The 20130-nt window shown below is 41.7% G+C and overlaps 1 protein-coding gene across 1 annotated transcript in view; it reads right to left on the bottom strand.

Annotated features, from left to right (window-relative positions):
* Nucleotides 1-20130, bottom strand: part of Arhgap18 (Rho GTPase activating protein 18) — a 163100-nt gene that overhangs the window by 119538 nt on the left and 23432 nt on the right. The window lies entirely within an intron of this gene.

Below are 20130 nucleotides of genomic sequence, written 5' to 3'. Positions count from 1 at the left end.
CCTTGCGTACATATGTGACATTGTGCCCTTGTGTCTGGCTCACATGGGACCTGGAAAGTCAAACATGAGTTCTTAGGCTTTGCAGGCAAGTGCCTTAACCACTAAGCTGGCTCTCTCGCCCCAGCTAACTCTTTTTAATGAAGTCTTTTTAAACCAGAATTCCAACACCTTCCATGCTGCAGGTACAAACTGCTGTGCAGAGTGGACTTTATGAGTCTTGAACATCTGAGGCTTCAAGTTCTAGTCTCTATTTGTAACACAACCAAAATGTAGGATTGTGGGCATAGGATCAAAAATCTACTCAATTTAAAGACATAGTAGGAGAAAAACTTTTAAAGACTAGCAAGAGCCAGTTCAAGTTGTATTTTCGTAACCTTTGAACCTGTAAAATCTCAGTCTGTTTCCCTCTTTCTCTGTCTCCTTCTCTTTGAAAACATAAAATTTACTGATCTGTTTTGACCTTTTTGCCAACTGTCTTAAGCTTTTAATCTCTTAATCATTAAGGAAATATTGAAGTGTTTTATAACCTGTCTAATTTTTTTTCAATTAATATTTTTGTCCACATGAAAGTGTTCAGTGAAATTCTCATTAATACAACCACTTAAAATTGTAGCAAACTAGTGTAAGATGTTAGCTTAGCCTGAGAAACACAGGAAGATTTGTAATACATGCCTACAACTTAATGGAAAGAGACCCTGATGGCCTGCCTGGCCCTATCATTAACTGCTTAATGCTAAAAATGTCATTTAACATCTCTGGCTTCTTTCCATTACAAATTGAAGCAAAAAAGAAATGTAAGCTTGGTGTGTGTTAAAGCATCAAAATTCTGTGGTTCTAGGAAATTGTAATGAATGTACTGAACTATTTGTCTGTAATATGACTAAAGTTCTTTGACAGACAATTTCCTGAGTTAAATCCAAGTCACTGATGTTTGTAATATCAACTCATTATGATATGTTAAACGCAGCCAAATGAATCAGTAATTTATAAATTTTATTTTCATTTGAAATCTTTTGACAAAATTGCAATAAGAGCACAAAATAGCAAGAAACAGCCGAATGACTGTCAGATGGTGTCAGCAGCTCATACTTTCGCCATCCTCACCATCTGCCAGGGACTCTTTCAAACATTTGCATGGGTATTTTTACAATTACTCCTCACAACAGCCTCAACCTCAATCTGTCAGTTGAGAAACACCGGGACAAGGGTTCAAGTACCTCGTCTAAGGTCATATTCACATAGCGTGAACTCACTTAGAAGACACTGACCAGCTGGGACTCATTTCTCACAGCTGAAAAGGAAGGGACACACGAGAGCAGCCTCAACATTCGAGAGTTGGGAGCCGTGCTGGAGAGTTACCTATAGAAGCATTTATCACAGACACCTGGAAAACAACACATTTATCAGCAGCATGTGCAGACAGCTGCAATTCTCCTGATTTGCTACGGATTTGCCAAGGAATCAGCTCTGGTTCCTAACCGTAGACGGCTGTAAGAGTATCTCAACACTATTCAGAAAGAGACTTATTTTTCTTCCATCCCCTCCCTATGTTCCCATGACGACCTGTGCTGCCCATCAAATAAGCTAACAACTCCAGACTACCTTGCATTGTGAGTTGAGCACTTAGTCCCGTCACTCTAGCCCACTGTGCTGCACAGCTGAACTACATGCAAGGATCCCATAGGAAATAGCCGTGCTTTCTTAATTTTATATTTCAAAACAGGCTCTCTCTATGTAGCCCTGTCTGGCCTTGAACTTGTAGGGACCCTCCTGCTGACAATACAAGCATGAACCACCTTGCCTGGCTCTCCATGCTGGTATCACTGAGTCAGGCACTCAGTAGCGTATCTAGTGTCAGGCTCTGATTCTTTGCCAGCTATCTCCCAGAAAAGGCTCCTGGAAGGGAAGCAAAGTGGGAAAGTCCAGGAGTGGCCAAGCTTGCTCACCTCCTCCACAGATAATCAAGGTTCCTGCAGATAATGGAAAAGTAATAAATCTTTGTCAAGAGTAGTCAATATATAGGAGTGAAAGTGGAGAGGACTGTGTCTTGCTTTCTGACTATCATAAAGGTTAGTAATGCCATGAGCTATGGAGAGGCAACAGGTTAAATATGACCACTTTGAAGCAGTATCATAAGGTAGTCCATTAAATAGGGATCAGGGCATCTACCCCTAAATAAATATTTTTGATTAAGCATCACACTATCCAAAATGAAGTACTGACTCTAGAAGGCTATACTTGCTTGTCCTGTGTCACAATGCCTTGGGTGGTTCCTCAACCCATATGTTCATGCAAAAAGTGTTCCCTGGGGCTGGAGAGATGGCTTAGCGATTAAACGCTTGCCTGTGAAGCCTAAGGACCCCGGTTCGAGGCTCGGTTCCCCAGGTCCCACGTTAGCCAGATGCACAAGGGGGCGCATGCGTCTGGAGTTCGTTTGCAGAGGCTGGAAGCCCTGGCGCGCCCATTCTCTCTCTCTCCCTCTATCTGTCTTTCTTTCTGTGTCTGTCGCTCTCAAATAAATAAATTAAAAAAAAAAAGTTCTAAAAAAAAAAAAAAAGTGTTCCCTGTCTACAAAGAAGGAACAAAGGTTCAACTTACTCAAGAGAGCTCAATATAATAAATACTATGCTTTATAAGGACCCCATGGTCAAATTATTATTATAACAATACTCTTCAAATGCCTGGAAAGTGAACTGCATTCAGCAGGCACTTTGCTCATTGGTGTTCCGCTTTCTGCTCCTTCCACTGTTCGCTGGGCACACTGGGTCTCTGTGTTGTCATGCATAAAACCAAGCAAAACATTCAAAGTTCTCTACACACAAAACTTACGAGAAGCAGGAAAGAAGATTCTGGAGTACTAACTAAAATTCAATGATTGATCTAAACTTCTTTCTTGGAGATTAAGATTTTTATAAAGTACAAAAAATCATTTGTAGAAAGAAAGGAAAACAGACTACTCAACAATAAAAATATTGACCTTTTTATAAAACCAAGCCTAGATAAAATAAATCACAAGGTCAGATCTAAAACTGTAGGAGACTGTCAGATGTGTAGGAAAGGTTAGGCTTAGAGAAAAAGTTACTATCCCTACCTTTTTTTCTGTTGCTCATATACCAGTTTAAAGTTGTAGAGACCTAGTTTTGATTAGTGTAGTGAACTCTTGCTAAGTATGTCTGTTTAAAAAAATTCTGTCTCTAAGAGAAGCTGCAGTGTCAGCAAGTCTGCGGGGGGAGGGGGCAGACAAGCAGTACTGTACAACACGAGGCCCTGTCTCAAAGGAGGTGAAAGTGGGGACCAACACAGGAAGGCCATCCTTTGACCTCACACATGTGCTGTGGTGTGAGTCTCCTGCACTCACACATCTGTCACAGGAAACTTCTTCCCTGGCGAGATACTCACACACACCTATTCATATCCAGATAGGGCTCAGGTGACAAGACAAGCACAATCCCATCAAAACCAGTTTGGGCGAACCTATGAATTCACTGGGCTTACTTACAGAGCCGGGTGAGGGTCTACTTACAGGAGCAAGGGTGACTCAAAAGCAGCATTACCGAAAAGTCCACTCCAGCAAAGGCGACACCTCCTGGGAGCTGGGTGCTCACGGTGGCAACGTACCAGCTGGTGGCAGGGCCACTTGGAGAGTCCCTCCCCAAGCAGTTGTGTTTGCCCTTTTTATCACTGTAGGGAGTGGTGTGTTAGGTTTTACCTCTCCCAGTCCTCCTGACCTCATGGCTCCTTCCTCCTCTCAGGGAATGTTTCAATGCAGTGCAACTGCGGCACAGCACTGACGAGTGTGCCCCTCACAGCTGCTTACTGCTCCTGTGCAACCGTGGAGAGTGGCTGAGTGACCTTTTAAATTTCAGTTCTTCCAGACTTACTAACCTCTTGACTCCTTCCTCCTCTAGGAGGAAATATTTCAATTCAGAGAAATTTGCTATACAACAACATACTTATACATGATATACCCCCACCCAAAAAAGAGGTGGGCATGGTGGTATGTACTTGTAATCCTGGCACTGGGAAGGTGGATAGGGGATAGCCCTGGGACTCCGTGACCAGCCAGTCTAGCCAAATTGGCAAATTTCAGGCCAGTAACAGACCCTGCCTCAAAAAAGAAGTACATGATGAACAACACACAAGGTTGTCCTCGGCACTCACATGCATGCAAACAATGCACACCTGCACATACATGAGCATCCATGCAGACACCCACAACAAAGCATTCCGATTCTAGCACCTGGTTAGCCTCGGTGCGCTATTTATGGGGCAAACTCCTGGGGCTCTTCTGAAAGGGAATGCTGATACAGACTATTCAATGACACACAGTTACAATAGCAAAACGGTTTTTCAGAATTTTTTTTGCACCAAAACACATTGAAAGGTTCACTGAAGCTCACCGAAGCTCACCGCTTCAGTCCTGTGGTAGTTCAGCTACGCCATTCACAAGTGACCTATTATTGTTGCTTGCCTTTTCAGAAGCCTTTGCTCCGGAACTGCAATATTCCCACCATCAGCTAGCATGTAAGCTTCCCATACAGAAAGTACTACACTATCAGAACTATGAGTGAATTTTAAGTATGTAAAAGAGGAAAGAGAGGGCAAGATAGAAACAATTTAAAGGTTAAAATGTGTGGCATGGTGATTCATGAATGTAATTACAGCACTCAGGGACTGAAGCAGGAGAACTGCCAAGAATTAGAGGCTAGCCTAGGCTACATAGTGAATTACAGGCCATCTTGGGCTACACAGACCCTGTCTTAAGAAGACAAAAACAAAGGCTGAGGCTGGAGAGATGACTTAGAGGTTGAAGCATTTGCCTGCAAAGCCAAAGGACCCAGGTTCAATTCCCCAGTACCCATGAGAGCCAGATGCACATGGGGCACATGCATCTGGAATTCATTTGCAGTGGCTGGAGGCCCTGGCATGACCATTCATATGCTTTCTCTCTCTCTTCCCTTCTTTCTCTACCAAATAAGTAGCTAAATATAAAATATAAATAAATAGTTAAATAAAATATAAAAAAAACAAAAATAATCCAGGCATGGTGGTGTACGGCTTTAATCCCAGCACTCAGGAGGCAGAGGTTAGAGGACTGCCATGAGTTCGAGGCCTCCCTGAGACTACATAGTGAATTTCAGGTCACCTTGAGCTACAGTGAGACCCTACCTCAAAAAAAAAAAAAAAAAAAAACAGACAAGAATAAAAATAAAAATTAAATGAGGTAAAAATAAAAAATTAAATGAGGTAAAAAATAAAATTTGTATTAGCTTGATTCTTTTTTTGTTACTTTATTTAAAAGGTGGAAAGTATGGGCACACCAGGACCTCTAGCCACTGCAAACAAGCTCCAGATGCATTTGCCACATGTCATCTGGCTTTCATGGGTTCTCAGGAACTAAACCTGGGTCTTCAGGCTTTGCAGGCAAGCACTTTAACTGCTAAGCCATCTCTCCAGCCTTTAAAAATATATATTTATTAGCTGGGTATGGTGGTGCACGCCTTTAATCCCAGCACTCGGGAGGCAGAGGTGGGAGGATCACTGTGAGCTCAAGGCCACCCTGAGACTACATAGTGAATTCCAGGTCAGCCTGGATTAGAGTGAAACCCTACTTTGAAAAACCTTACTATACGTGTGTGTGTGTGTGTGTGTGTGTGTGTGTGTGTGTGTGTGTGAGAGAGAGAGAGAGAGAGAGAGAGAGAGAGAGACAGAGAGAAACTGGGCATTTATTTTTCTTAGCCAACTATTCCTTCCATTTCTACCAAAGAAAAATAAAATGTGTTGTTGCAAGATATGAGAAAGATCACTGTCTTCTGTCTCTCTCCAGGGGAGAAGCAACCTTCCGGCATGGGTTTTTTTCAAAGTGTGCTCCACTGAACCCCAGGGATCCATGAGCATGGACCCTGGTGGGTCTTTGAGCAATGCTTACACAAAACATGAAATAAAATTCCACCTTACATCTCTGCATTCATTTTGAACCTAAATACATTATTAATTAGAGTTGCAGTTCCCCATTGATCTTCTCTAAATCCACAATGACACAACGTTTGGCTCAGGAAAGGCTGCCTCACTGTTCTTGTTCACATCTTGCACAGTAGGTCAATGGAAGGTATTGCTCAGCAGAAGTCTGGCAAGATGCCAGCCCCACTGAACAAGTTCATGCAATTACAGACAGCTATCCATCACTCTGCATCAGTTTCTTGTCTACATATTGAGGACACAGCAGTGAACATAACAGACAACAATCCCATCCTTCAGGAGATGCAGCAACCAAGCACACTGTAGTTTGGAACAAAACCAACTATGAAAGCCATCTAGGAAGCTAGGCATGGTGGTGCATGCCTGTCATCCCAGCACTCAGGAGGCAGGAGGATGGAAAGTTCCAGGCCAGCCTGGATTATGTAACAGGGCCATACATTAAAAAGTTATCTTGGGGCTGGAGAGATGGCTCAGCAGTTAAAGGTGCTTGCATGTAAAGCGGGATACCCAGGGTTTGATTCTCCAACATCCACCTATGCAAAGCCAGATAGACAAAATGCATATGCACTCAGATTTCCTTTGCAGCAGCAGGAAGCCCTGGTATACTTATACTCACTCTCTACTTCTCTCTTGCTTTCAGATAAATAATAAGAGGCCACTCTAAGACTACAGAGTGAATTCCAGGTCAGCTTGGGCCAAACTGAGACCTTACCTCAGAGAAAAAAAAAAAAATCCTTTTTTTTAAAATGTCATCTTGGGTAAAACTGTGGAAGCTTTGGAATGGATAACAGAGGAGATACTATAGTTCTTAAACTTTTTTTTTTTTTTTTTTTTTTTGCATTCACAACATGCTGAGCTTTCCCAAAACAAGCCAACAAAAACACAGATGTTAAACTGGGCATGGTAGCGCAGGCCTTTAATCCCAGCACTCCAGAGGCAAAGGTAGGAGGATCACCATGAGTTTGAGGCCACCTGTGACTACATAGCTGATCCTTGGGTCAGCCTGGGCCAGTGTGAGACCTGACCTCGGGGGAAAAAAAAAAAAACATGTTTGAGAATTGTCCAGAAATTGAGATGCATTTACCTGGAAGCATGGTCTCATGTTTCAAATTTCTAATTTTTCTAAACTGAAAACATATCCAGATGCAAAATATCTGTGTTCTCATTACACTGAAAACACATTTCGAAGTACTTAAATGTTTTACAAGAAAATTCAAGGAAACATTGCCAAGAACTTGTTCATTTGACTCTCTCAGACAAGATAATGCACCAGGGCCACTATCCAGCATATCCCAAGGAGAAAAGGCCTTGCAGATGATAAGTATTTACAAATTCACCCAATAGCTTTATTTTCACATACTAAAATAATTTTAGTTTCCCTATTTTAATTTTTTTTTTAATGTTGTGACCCCAGAGCCTCACCAACACTGTAGATATCACAATCAGGTACAACACTAAGGCACGTCAGAACCATGCACAATACAAGCATGTCAGAACTATGTACAACAACTACGGGCATGTCAGAACCACACACAACACTAAGGCATGTCAGAACCATGCACAATAACTACAGGCATGTCAAAACTATGTACAACTACAATGTCAGAACCACATACAGCAAGTATGGGCATGTCAAGAACCACACACAACACTAAGGCATGTCAGAACTACGTAAAACAGCTACGAGCATGTTAGAACCACACACAACTATGAGCATGTCAGAACCACGCACAACACTAAGGCACAAGACTGGAGCTTTATCTATCCTGACCTGAAAAACACACTTGAAAGTACATTTTTAACTAAGTCCTTAATAAGCATTTGATTTGCCCTAATTTGCCTCAATCTCCTAAGAGATACAACAAAAATGTTCCAGTTAATATTTATTCTATAATCAGTCTATTCTAGTGCCATCTGTCATCTGGATAGTTATTACTCAGAAGAGAAATTGAAGTGATAATTCATTATTTATATCTTTTTATTTTTTTGTTTTATCTTTATGTATTTATTTGAAAGTGAGAACTAGAGAGAGAGGAAGAGAGAGAGAGAGAATGGGCATGCCAGGACTTCTAGCCACTGTAAACAAACTCCAGACACTTGTGCCACCTGGTGCATCAAGCTAATGTGGGTCCTGGGGAATTGAGCCTTGAACCGGGGTCCTTAGGCTTCACAGGCAAGCGCTTAACCGCTAAGCCATCTCTCCAGCCCCATTATTTTTATCTTATCAACTTTATTCCTCATCTTCTAACCAGAACATGGAGAAAAAAAAAAAAAAAAGAAAATAGTTGTAATGGCAGATTGTGGAGTCCCATTTAGGAAAATACTCATACTTGGACATGTACTCATTTGGAAAATATTTACTAAGAACCTACTATGTGCCAAGCACTATGGATACAATTATAAACAGGCCAAACAAGGCCTCAAATTTATAGTCCTATTGGGACTACAGACAAACACACATGACACAAATGGAGAACAGCTTTGAGAAAATTAATCAGATTATCAGAAACACAGTAAACGAGGCTTTTATGAAGCATAAATAATGCACAAGTAAATTAAAGGAAATTCTTCCATAAATGTTGTGGTACAATCATTTCATTTTTCATTTCATTTTTATTTTTCTTCCCTCTTTAGGTTTCATGTGGGTGTTGTAACAAGTGTCCCAACACTTGCAGGTTAAAGTCAAGTGAAAATTGTCATCTCAGCTTCGAGGCCTGAAGTCCAAAATGAGATCACTGGGAGGAAATAAGGTGTCAGCATCCCCACAGAGTCCAGAGGGCATCTGCTCTTGGCAGCTTGTGATGTCCAGTGGCACTGAAATTTTTGTGTTCCATGAGTATTCAGTCTTTGCCTCCCTTCAGCCTCACATGTGTTCTTCTCGGTGGGAGGCCAGTGTCCTCCAGCTCCCTTAAGGATACTAGTAATTGCATTTATGGCCCACATGGCTTACCCAGGATCTTCTCCCATCTCAAGTCCTTAACTTAATCATATCTGCAAAACCCTCCTTTGCCAGATAAGCTGCCACTCACAGATTCAGGTAGTGAGACTTTTTTAAAAGCCATCATCTGACTGCCACACCTACTAAGAGTGAAAAGGATAATAGGGGAAAAGTTCAACTAGATGACACCAGAATGTTACAGTTCTCTTCCAAATACATTTGAAGAGTTCATCCACTATTGAACAAGTCTAAAATGCAAGGTTATTTGCTTCTCTGCTATTTCACAAGATTATGTGGAGAATTGAACTAAATCAAACTTGGAATGAATGGACCACACAAATTAAAATAAAACTGACAGTCAGGCTGGAGGGATGGCATGGGCTGGAAGGATGACTTAGCAGTTAAGGCGTTTTTCTACAAAGCCAAAGGACCCTGGTTCGATTCCCCAGGACCCATGTAAGGCAGATGCAATGGCTGGAGGCCCTGTGGTACCCTCTGTCTCTGTCTCTCTCTCTCTCTCTCTCTCTCTCTCTCTCTCTCTCTCTCTCTCTCTCTGTGTGTGTGTGTCGCTCTCTCTCTCTCTCTCTCTCTCTCTCTCTCTCTGACTCTCTCACATAAATAAAACTTAAAAAATAGAAATGCTAAAACTGACAGTATCTTCTTGTTCTCTACTCTTCCTCCTCCTCAGCCATATCTCAAATTTCCTTGCAAAAGAGCATCCAGGGCTGGAGAGATGGCTTAGCAGTTAAGTGCTTGGCTGTGAAGCCTAAGGACCCTTGTTCAAGCCTCGACTCCCCAGGACCCACCTTAGCCAGATGCACAAGGGGGCACACACGTCTAGAGTTTGTTTGCAGTGGCTGGAGTCCTGGCGTGCCCATTCTCTCTATATATCTGCCTCTCTCTCTCTTTCTCTCTCTCTCTCTCTCTCTCTCTCTCAAATAAATTAAAAAAATGAACAAAATAAATTAAAAAAAAAAGAGCATCCATAGCTTTCACTTACCCATTTTAGAACTCTGGCTTACCTAAATCACTGTAGCAAATTCCGAGAATAAGCCCAACAAATTCAGCCAGGCTGCCCCAGAGTCAGTTCTTGGGAGTTCTTAGGACCAGATGCAAAGACCTGGTAGCAGCCAGATCCTGGTTCAATGGAGCCCTGGAGCTAAATACCGCTCAACCTCCAAAACCGCCAGTGACATGACATTTGCCCTGGAGACATTCTACTTATAATCACTAAAGTAAATCTTGGCTAAAGATGCTAAGGACTTTAAGGCCAAAATTATATGGACAAAAACAGCAGTATAAAGACACCCCAAGATATCCCTGGCATTTTGGAACATGCTTAGTAGCCAATAACCTACCTCGGCACTCGAGAGGGAAGAGGAGGATCAGGAGTTCAAGGTCATTCTCAGCTTCATATGAAATCAGAGGCCTGAGCTATAGGAGATCCATTTTCAAAAATTAATTGAGTTGGGCATGGTGGTGCATCTTTTAACCCTAGTACTTTCAAGGCAGAGGTGGAAGGATCACTGTGAGTTTGATGACAGTCTGAAATTATAGTGTGAATTCTAGGTCAGCCTGAACTAGAGTGAGACCCTACCTTGAAAAAAGAAAATCAAAACTTATTTGATTAATTACATAAGGGAGAGAAAAAAGAAGAAAAAAGGAAGGAAAGAAAAAATATAAAGCACCTAGGCAGGTACCTTACTTGGTAAAGTCCCAGAATACAAGTTTGAAGAAAAAAAAAAAGCAATGGGACATGTGCTTATCATGTGTATGCTGACCAAGTAGAGACAGTCAGATCCCTGGGACTCACTGGCCAGCCAGTTTAGCCTATGTAGTGGGACCTACAGGTAAGTGAAGGGCCCTGTCTCAACAATACCAACAATAAAAATTAGGTGGATGGCACCTGAGATATGACACTCAAGTCTGTCATGTGGCTTTCTACCCACATACACATGCACGCATGCGCATGCGCGCGCGCGCGCACACACACACACACACACACACATGCATGCGCGTGCACGCCTGGGTGTCATTATGTCTCTTATACTTCAGAAATTACAACAGTGGAGGTTTGGCCAAATCTCTGCTTTCTTGATCAAACCATCTAATGGTACAGCACCATAAACCTGACCTGCCTGCCTTTCTAGTCTCCTGGACAGAGGGAAGTGCTGCTATCCTAGAACCCACTGAGCTAGAGACCCTTTGCTAAAGTGCCTATATTCAAAAGTGCTTAATATGGGTATTGCTTAAAATACTCTCCTAAAGGAAAACCTCCTGACGGAGAAAAGCAACATGAACTGACAATCCCACTATTCCTTATATTTGTTGACGAGCCCCCGTCTTCTTTCCACCCACACTGACAGTATCATTGCATTATCACTTCCATCCTTAGATTCTCAAAGATACAAATATCATCTCATATATTACAATTCTAAATGTGACATACTATTTTATTTTACTTTTATAAACAAAATGAATAATTTATTTCACTTTTATTGGCTTAAAATACACTAACATATATTTATGTGGAAAATACCATATAAATAACCAAAACCCAAGGGACATGAGTTAAGAGTGCCTAATGCAGGACAAGTACCTTGAGACAGTTCAAAGACATAAAGCATGAAATTCCCAATGTTCTCAAAACATAGTGTACAAGCTCACAGGCTAGCAAATCCATTTTCTCCTTGCCCTCCTTCACCTCAACTTTTCACAAAGCTAGCTGCATAAAGTCTATTGTTTCCCCTCTACTACCTCATCACAGTGTCCTTGCATTCCATTGAAAAGCCTGTATTCTATTACTGAACTCATTTTAACTCAGTAAATTTAAATTTCACAATTGTGCTAATTGACCACACTATAATTACAGAATTGCAGAATTTTTAAAGCAAGGGTCTTTGGAAATCCATTACTAAAAGAAAAAAAAGTGCTTTTTGGTTTTTTTTTTTTTTTTTAAGTTGGGTCTCACTCTATCCCAGAATGACCTGGAATTCACTAAGTAGTCTTAGGTAGGCCTCAAATTCACAGCGATCCTCCTACCGCTGCCTCCCAATTGCTAGAATTAAATGTGCCACCACACCCAGCTCTATCATATCTTCTGAACAAAAGACCTCCCTTTCTCCTCCCACTCCTTAGATTTAGCCAAACTAAGGAATTACAATTCTGGTGTCAGTGAGTATGAAGGCATGCCCAGACACAAACAAGAGAATACTTTTGCAATACAAAAGACCCAAGCCATTTCTCTTTGTCTAGCTTGAATCCCAACCTAACGATGCTTGCACTGTATGCACATGGCCTTGGGTTAGCACCCTTTTCTGATAGACACTAGAATAAGGGATGATGTCTCAGATGCAAGGAACATGACAGAACCAGGGAACTCTAAGTTTGAAAATGGTATCTCTTTAGAGACAACTGGTGCCATTGTCTATTTTTAGTAATTGAAACAAGGATTTGTGACAATGCTGTTAGGCTGTAAAACTCTCACAGTCTATTACTCAGATCAACAAAAACTCTAGAAGTACAAAGAATGATTATTATCCCAAAGCATTCTCACATAAGTAGTAAACATTCACTGACTGTACACAGCACGGCTGGTACAAACTCAGTGATGAGATTCAGGAACAGAGAAAACAGAGAAGACAGCCTGCCCACAGCTTTTATAAATTAACATTCTAAAGTACCACAACTGGACACATAGCTCAGACAAAACAAGAAGTGAAGCAAAATAAAAAGAATTTTTTTTTTCTTTTAAGAGTGGCACATATAGAATACACAAATACATAATGAATTTTTATCAAAGAAAAGTAGTTCTATAAAAATGCATTTTTAGGCTGGAGGGATAATTTAATGGTTAAGATGCTTGAGTGCAAAACATAAGGACATAGGTTCAATTCCCCAGTACCCACATAAGCCAGATGCACAAGGTGACACATGTATCTGGAGTTATTTACATTGGCTAGAGGCCCTGGTGTACCCATTCTCCCCACTTTCTCTCTCTCTCTCTGTCTCTCTGCCTCTTTCTCACACTATCTCAAATAAATAAATAAAATATATTTCATCAGAGGGTATAACTTGATAATATTGTCTTATAATGACTGCTCTATTTCTTCTCTCTCTGCCTCAACTTTCTTTTTTATGTTGCAACTGTATGAAACCAGACTTTAAAGAAAAAACTTTTTAAATTTTTTTTTTTTTTTTGAGGCAGCTTCTTACACAGGGTGACCTAGAACTAACTCTTTATCCCAAGCTGGCCTTGAACTCATGGGGCTCCTCCTACCTCAGCCTCCCAGTGCTGGGCTTATAGTTGTGAGCTACCATGTCAAGCTCACGTTTTTTACTATATCATCATCATCATCATCATCGTTTGTTGTTTTTGTTGTGCTTGACATTAAACCCAAGGCCTAACATATGTAAAGCAGGTAACTCTACCATTGAAGTACATCCCCAGTCCAGAATTTTTTTTCCTCTGCAATTTGACACAAAACTAATCCACACAGGCTTCCAAAAGCATTTTTAGGTGTGTGTTGGGGGGTGGGTGTTCAAAAGGATAACCCTAGTTGTGGTCCTCAGGAATACCACCCACCTCCTTTGAGATATGGTCTCTCTCATTGGTCTGGAGTTCACCAACTGGATTGAGCTAGCTGGCTGGCTTGCAAGCTCCAGAGGTCACCCTGTCTCTGCCTTCCCAGTGCTAGGATTACAGGCAGATGCCACCCTTTTATATAGGTAATGGAGATTGAACTCAGTACTTCATGCTTGCAAGGCACAAACTTTATCAAGTGAGCTATCTCCCTAGCCCTACAAGACTTCTAATTTGAATTTATCAAACAAGGGCCTTTTTATATAGAATTTTAAAAAGCTACACTATTTGTATAAGCTTCATTTCATTAAAATACATGATCACATACAAGAATTGGTGCTGAATACCATGGTGTACACCTGTAAGGCCAGAACACAGAAGGAAAGATAAGTTGGGAAGATTGCAAGTTCCAGCCCAACTTGGGCTACACAGTGAGACTTTGTCCCAAAATAAACAAATAAACAAACATAAACTAGTATGAGATCCTTTCAGATTGTAAGGAGGAGTGTGATTATAGAGTAAGGCAGTAATAAGCAGGAAGAGAGCAGAGTCCAGATGCATAAAAACGTCTTGAAGGGTGGAGGTGGAAAACAGCAAGGACTTTGCTAACATCTTTCACTAGAGCCAGCCCAGCCTACAGCACAATAACAAAGACGCACCTTCACCTGGCAGAGTGGATGAGGTTAAAGGAGAACACCTCTAAGAATCATAAACAGTGAAAGGAACTGGAATGTGGCGCAGAAGGTTGGTCACAGGGGACTTCAGCTTAGAAACAAATGCTGAGAAAACATATGGGAGAAAATTACTTTTCTGTTATTGGAGGTGCTGGAGATTGAGTGCAGGGCTTTGCGCATGCTAAGCACACACTGGCTACACCCCCAGCCTGAAGAAAATTACTTTTCAAGTGTGGACTGAAAGAGAGAAGGAGCCAGAGGCCAAGAAACAGACCTTGACAGCAAGAGATGACTGAAGTACAGATTAAGGATGAGTGGCTGCATTTGGAAAACAAAGTCATTTTAGGGAGAAAAAGGACAAAACACAGTATAAGGCTCCTTGAGCAGGCTCAAGCCGAGGTGTCAGAGATGAGTCAGATGTCACGAGTGCGGAGCCAGCAGCAGGCCTGCCAAGGACAGAGAGGAAGCGGGAGAGGAAATGATGTGTGCAATGGCTAAGCAGTACTATGCATGGTGACAAGTCTGTGGTTTCCCCAGCAAAAATGCTTGCTGAGACATTCTCCATTCTGCACCTTGGTTAAAATTTAACTGTGAGGATACCAGTGGCTGCTATAGAAACCAACCACTGCATCAAGATTGCATGTCTAGGAATGTGTGTGCAAGGACAAAAATATATTGAGAGAAAGTAAAATTAGCAGTAACTATCTCTCAAGCATGCTCTAAGTGACCTTTATTTCCTCTTTGTATCTTTATTCTTTTTCAAACTTTCTTTTAAGGAGAATTTTTGAAATTTCACAGTTGAGTATATCAGAATGCTGAATGTTCACTTGCCAGCCTCATGATTATAAATATTCATACATGGTGAATGCATTCACCAAGTTCCAATGTTATAGAACTTTTAGTAAATCTTCAGTAATGCATTCACAGAAGTCAGGGAGGAACACTGTGGTCTGCCATCTGGTGATTATATATATATATGTATATGTATATTTTTTTCATTCAGATACACAGAGGTTGACAATACTTCAGCCAAGTAATAAAGGCTAGGACACTGCAGCTCAATAAATAAATGATGTAACCTAAAGCCTGACACTACCATATGGAAGCTTTTCCTAAGGTCTCTAAAGAACCATTAAAACTACAGACATTGTCAGCATTAAGATGGTTATTGTATTAAATATAACAGTTCATAAACACACGGAAGGTGTATTTCCAAAGAAGTGGGAGCCAAATGTAGTTGCACACGCTTGTGTTCCCAGACCTATACCAACTAGGACCCACCTCCTTAAGGTTCCAAACAGTACCACCTGGGGCCATGTTTTCAGATACAAGAGCCTCTAGGGGACAGTTCAGATTCAAATCATAGCATCCAATACTCATGGTCACTGGATAGAGAATGGAGTTAGCCCTGCCTTAAATTTTGTAGACAGTGAACAGAGTAGTAGTCAAGAGTCCTTGGACCAGGCTGTTCCAAGTTGTTAACTGTCATTTTGAGTTTCCTAACCTCTGTTACTCATCTTCCCCAACTACTAACTAAAAGTCGTCATTATATCTACTCTGAAAGAGTAGTGAGGTGTGTGTTAACCAATACACATGTACGGGAGATTGTAAAGCACACAGGACACTAAGTAAAGGTTAGTTATTCTGTATCTTTCATGTGAAATGAACTAAGTACAGCCTTTTCAAATGCTTAAACTTAAATGCAAGCATAACCCATGCTAATCACGTTGGAGACCATCTGATATATTTTCCATACTCAAAAAATACAAGGATTTGTTCCCCTTCTACTTCCTCTTACCTTCCCCTTTGACCTACAAAGATTAAAACAGTTAACACAGAGTTCCTCAAATTAACAGTATCCCAAGAGTAAGAAAGCAGGTGAGTTTGTGCCACCCCTCCTTTCCTGTGCCACTCACTCTCTCCCATTCCCCCAGAAAACCAAGGAAGCTTCTTCGTTCACATTCCAGTATGTTGCAGAGCATTTCAAAGTCAAAAAAGCAAGCTTCCCATTGTAAAAGAACAAGGCTACAGTGAGGGAAGGTAGGTAAGTTTAGTTTGGAGAAGCCTAGGACGTCCACATTTCCCATCTCTCTCTCTAAGCCCCACTCAGGTCACCTCAATGGATAATGCCTTCTCCACTAGAGCCATCCCTGCGCGACAAGGAGCGCCCGCCCTGCGGGAAGAGGTTCTCACAACCCCCTGCCTGGTCACTCCCACCTTTCCGGGCTAAGCTCTCCCGGCACTGCCCTCTGCAGGCCGAGCCGCGCACCTCCCGGGCCAGCCCGCCGGGCTGCTGAGCCCGCTCCAGGGAGCATCAGCCAGGGCCAGCCAGCAGCTTGCAGCCAGCGCCCCTGTCCCTTGGGAGACCAGGCTGAAGGGTCCCTCGCAGTGAGGAGGGCGCCTGCCGGAGACGTACCCAGGATTCCCTTGGATCCTCGGAGAGCTCATGTCTTCAAGGCTCAGCCACTTCCTTGGGTATCCGGAAGAGGTACAGGCTTAGAGCCTACCGAGTCTTCAGGTTCACAACGTTGTCAGTATTGGCGAATTCTGGCTTTCTCCGGATTCTGTACTCAATGAAGGCATCCCACCAGCCTTCGCTGGAAAGCCAATCTTCAGAAGCAGTTTCGTCCCTCCAGGAAGACCGTGTGTGGCAGATGCTCCAGGCCCGAATGAGCTCCTGCAAGCCGCACCCTGGGACTTGTAACTCTGGGTCATAGGTCTCAGAGAACCTGTAAACTCCCGGGCCCAGCCTTCCCAGCTGCTGCAAATGGTTGACACTGCGGCTGTTAACTGTGCGAGCACTAAGGTCTGAGAGCTACTGACAACGCGGGCCGAAACCTCACCCTCCAGAATTCCTCCAAAGAGTTTGCTGCCTGTTTGTGGCCAACATGGAGAGCTCCAAACCCCTCTCTCCTCTGGTACCAGAGAACCCTGTCAGAATACCTCAGCTCAGGATAGAAGCTACCGCAGCAGAGGTGGCATAAAGATAATGTTCCCTCTGCTATCTTCCCAGAGCAAGAGAAGGAAGCAGGTGAACATTCTTGTTCTGGGAAGGTAGGCTTCCTCACAACTGTGCTGGCCACCCCCTTTCTCCTCTCCACACTATTACCTGGATTCACTCACGGACTCACTGGAAACTGGGTTCCTAACAAGACAGTGGAGACTTTCAGATATATAAAGTCATTAGGGATCAAGTGTCTATTTGCTCATTTGAAATGCTTGACTTCTTTGGCATGCTCACCAGTGAGATGCATAAGTACCAGTGAGATGCAGAGAGGAGCAGGGCCTTGCCTAAGATCAGATAATCAGGAAGTGACGGATCCCATTTAAAGGAACCAATCCATCTCCTACCTAGAGTTGCCCCTTCACTACCATGCTAAAATGATCCCAGGGCAGTAGATCCAACAGTCTGGGATAAAGCACTGCATCTTATATAAAGTGGGCAGGTCACAGTGAAAAGAAATCCCAATTCTACAGACAACAACAAATTTTAAGGGCTGAAATACATTGGTCTCAACGACCCAATCTTGCTTCCCTCCTTTTGAAAGAATCCTGTTCCTCTAGCCAAATTAGAAGCTCCTTCATCCAAGCCTCCTCTCCTCAGAATGAATTCACTTTCTGCCAAAGCTCAGTCCTGCCCAGCCAAGTCACAAGGTGGAATGTGAAACCTTCTCTGACCTTAGTTACATGTAAGATGTCCTGTCTCAGTCAACACCCAGCATGGGCTTGTGCTAAACCTCCAATGTAAGGACTGACACTTCACATCCTATAACACAGACAAGTGACTGAGATCATCACCTTCCATAGAAATTTTGAAGTCCTCAAAGGAGTTTTCTCTGAAGAGTGTGCTGTACCTAGGCTAGAACACTGCACAAACCACCTACTCAACAAACTAGGGAAACCCATGGCACAGGCTTAGCAATCTGCCTCACCACTGGCAGCTGCTATCCTGGTAGTGGAAACCCAATAGAGCAGCTACTAGGAACAACAGTTCCATACTCTGACAGAAAGATGGCTGTTAGATGCAGTGTTCTGAGAGAAAAATAAGTATTGCCTGTCTGCCCCCTTGACAATCAAGTGTCAAAGGACCCAAACCCAACAGATTCTAAGCTATTCCTCAACATTCCAAATGTGCTGCATCCCCTTGTTGGACTTTACTGAACATGCAGAACCAGCAGGGCAAACCTTATATTCGTGGAGGAGTAAGTGGGTGGTTCTAGCACTAACAGTCATATCTGAATCCCCAGCGGGACTCTGGGAACGAGCTCCAGTCTCTACCCTGGAAGGCAGCAAGAGAGGCAAAAGAGTCCCTCTCAAGTGTGAACAGAAACTCGCTTCAAGATCCAAAGCCAGGCATACGTCAGTAGAGTACTTCTCAGGGTGCAGGCATGAACAGCCACTTACATTCCAGCTTTCCATTACAATATTATTTGGGTTTAATTTCAGAAATCACTGAGTATGAGGGCAAAATATTTACATATGGGCACCTGGTATATCCTAGGCACACCTATATTTCATCATTCAGAAAAAAAAAAAAAATACTCATTTTCTTTTCAAAGGGACCTTGGAAAATGGCATCCTTGGGAAAACAATTCTTTCCACCTCACCCCTAACTCCTGGCATCTTGCCTTCAAATGCCTATTCTGAATCTTAAAACTACACTGAAGATAACACAATGTTTTTATTTATTTATTATTTATTTATTTATTTAAATTTATTTAAATTATTTATTATTTACTTAAATTATTTAAATTAATTTATTTATTTAAATGTTTTTATTTATTTAGTTGAAAGCAGAGAGATACAGAGAAGGACAGCATGTGCAACTAGGGCCTCCAGCCACTGCTGGACTCCAGATGCATGCATCATTTTATGCATCTGGCTTACATGGGTACTGAGGAATCAAACCCAGGTCCTTAGGCTCTGGAGGCAAGCACCTTAACTGCTGAGCCATATCTCTAGTCCCTACTATCTAATTTTAAAATGCATGTTAGGTTCTGTGTTAACTAGTTACATGAATTTGAATGGATTCCAATGTTAGGCACACATGTGTTGAAGATAACTAGTGCAATGTATCCATTATAAAACCCACAGCCGTGTCCTGCCTAAGTAAACCTGTAAGTGTGATGGTTTGTGCAGGAATTGTAAAAGTGCACTAATGATTTATTCACAATACTAATTACCTTCATATACATGCGGTGCCTAAAGTGGCACTACCAAGACAATTAGTAACACCACTACAGAACTAAATATGTGCTCAACAGATATATTGCTACAAATATTTTCCTTTAAATAAAAAAATCACTGAAATATCTGATGTAGCATACACAACAGTTGCCCTCATACAGGTCATCTATCATTATGTACAACACATACATTCTCCACATGAAACAACTCATAAAATGTGATGATGATTCACATAGTACAGAAGCAACTGACTTTAGAACTCACCAGCTCAGTTTTATTCATTAAGTTAACTTTCAAACAAATATTTTCCTTATTTATTATTTTCTAAGATGTAATGCAAATGATATTCCATAATATAAATATTCACTTTGAAATATTCATACACAGAGGACACATATCAAAAACATACTACTATGAAGATTTGTAGCAATTCATATTCCTTTCAAAAAGAAGAAAAATGCTTGATACTACAATTGCATGAACTTAGCAACATATGTCACAATCTAGAAGAATCATGAGGGAGCAAATCAAATTTATATGTTTGCACAATATTTGGAAGTTTTCTTTAAATCTCTGAAATGGTAAATTTACCTCAATACTGTCAACATTTATTCACCACAAACTACTTTTGAGTTACTTTTAACAAGATTCTGGTTGTATGCAAAAATGGCAAGGAGCAGTGTTTCCCATCTTCCCCATCTGCACTTTGGGCTGAATTTAAGCTCTTCCTTTGACACTGTGTGCTATCATACAACACATGTTGTTAGTGT

Source organism: Jaculus jaculus, chromosome 9 (genome assembly GCF_020740685.1).
Source record: "Jaculus jaculus isolate mJacJac1 chromosome 9, mJacJac1.mat.Y.cur, whole genome shotgun sequence".
Classification (NCBI taxonomy): Eukaryota; Metazoa; Chordata; class Mammalia; order Rodentia; family Dipodidae; genus Jaculus; species Jaculus jaculus.
This window is presented reverse-complemented; position numbering and strand designations above follow the sequence as displayed.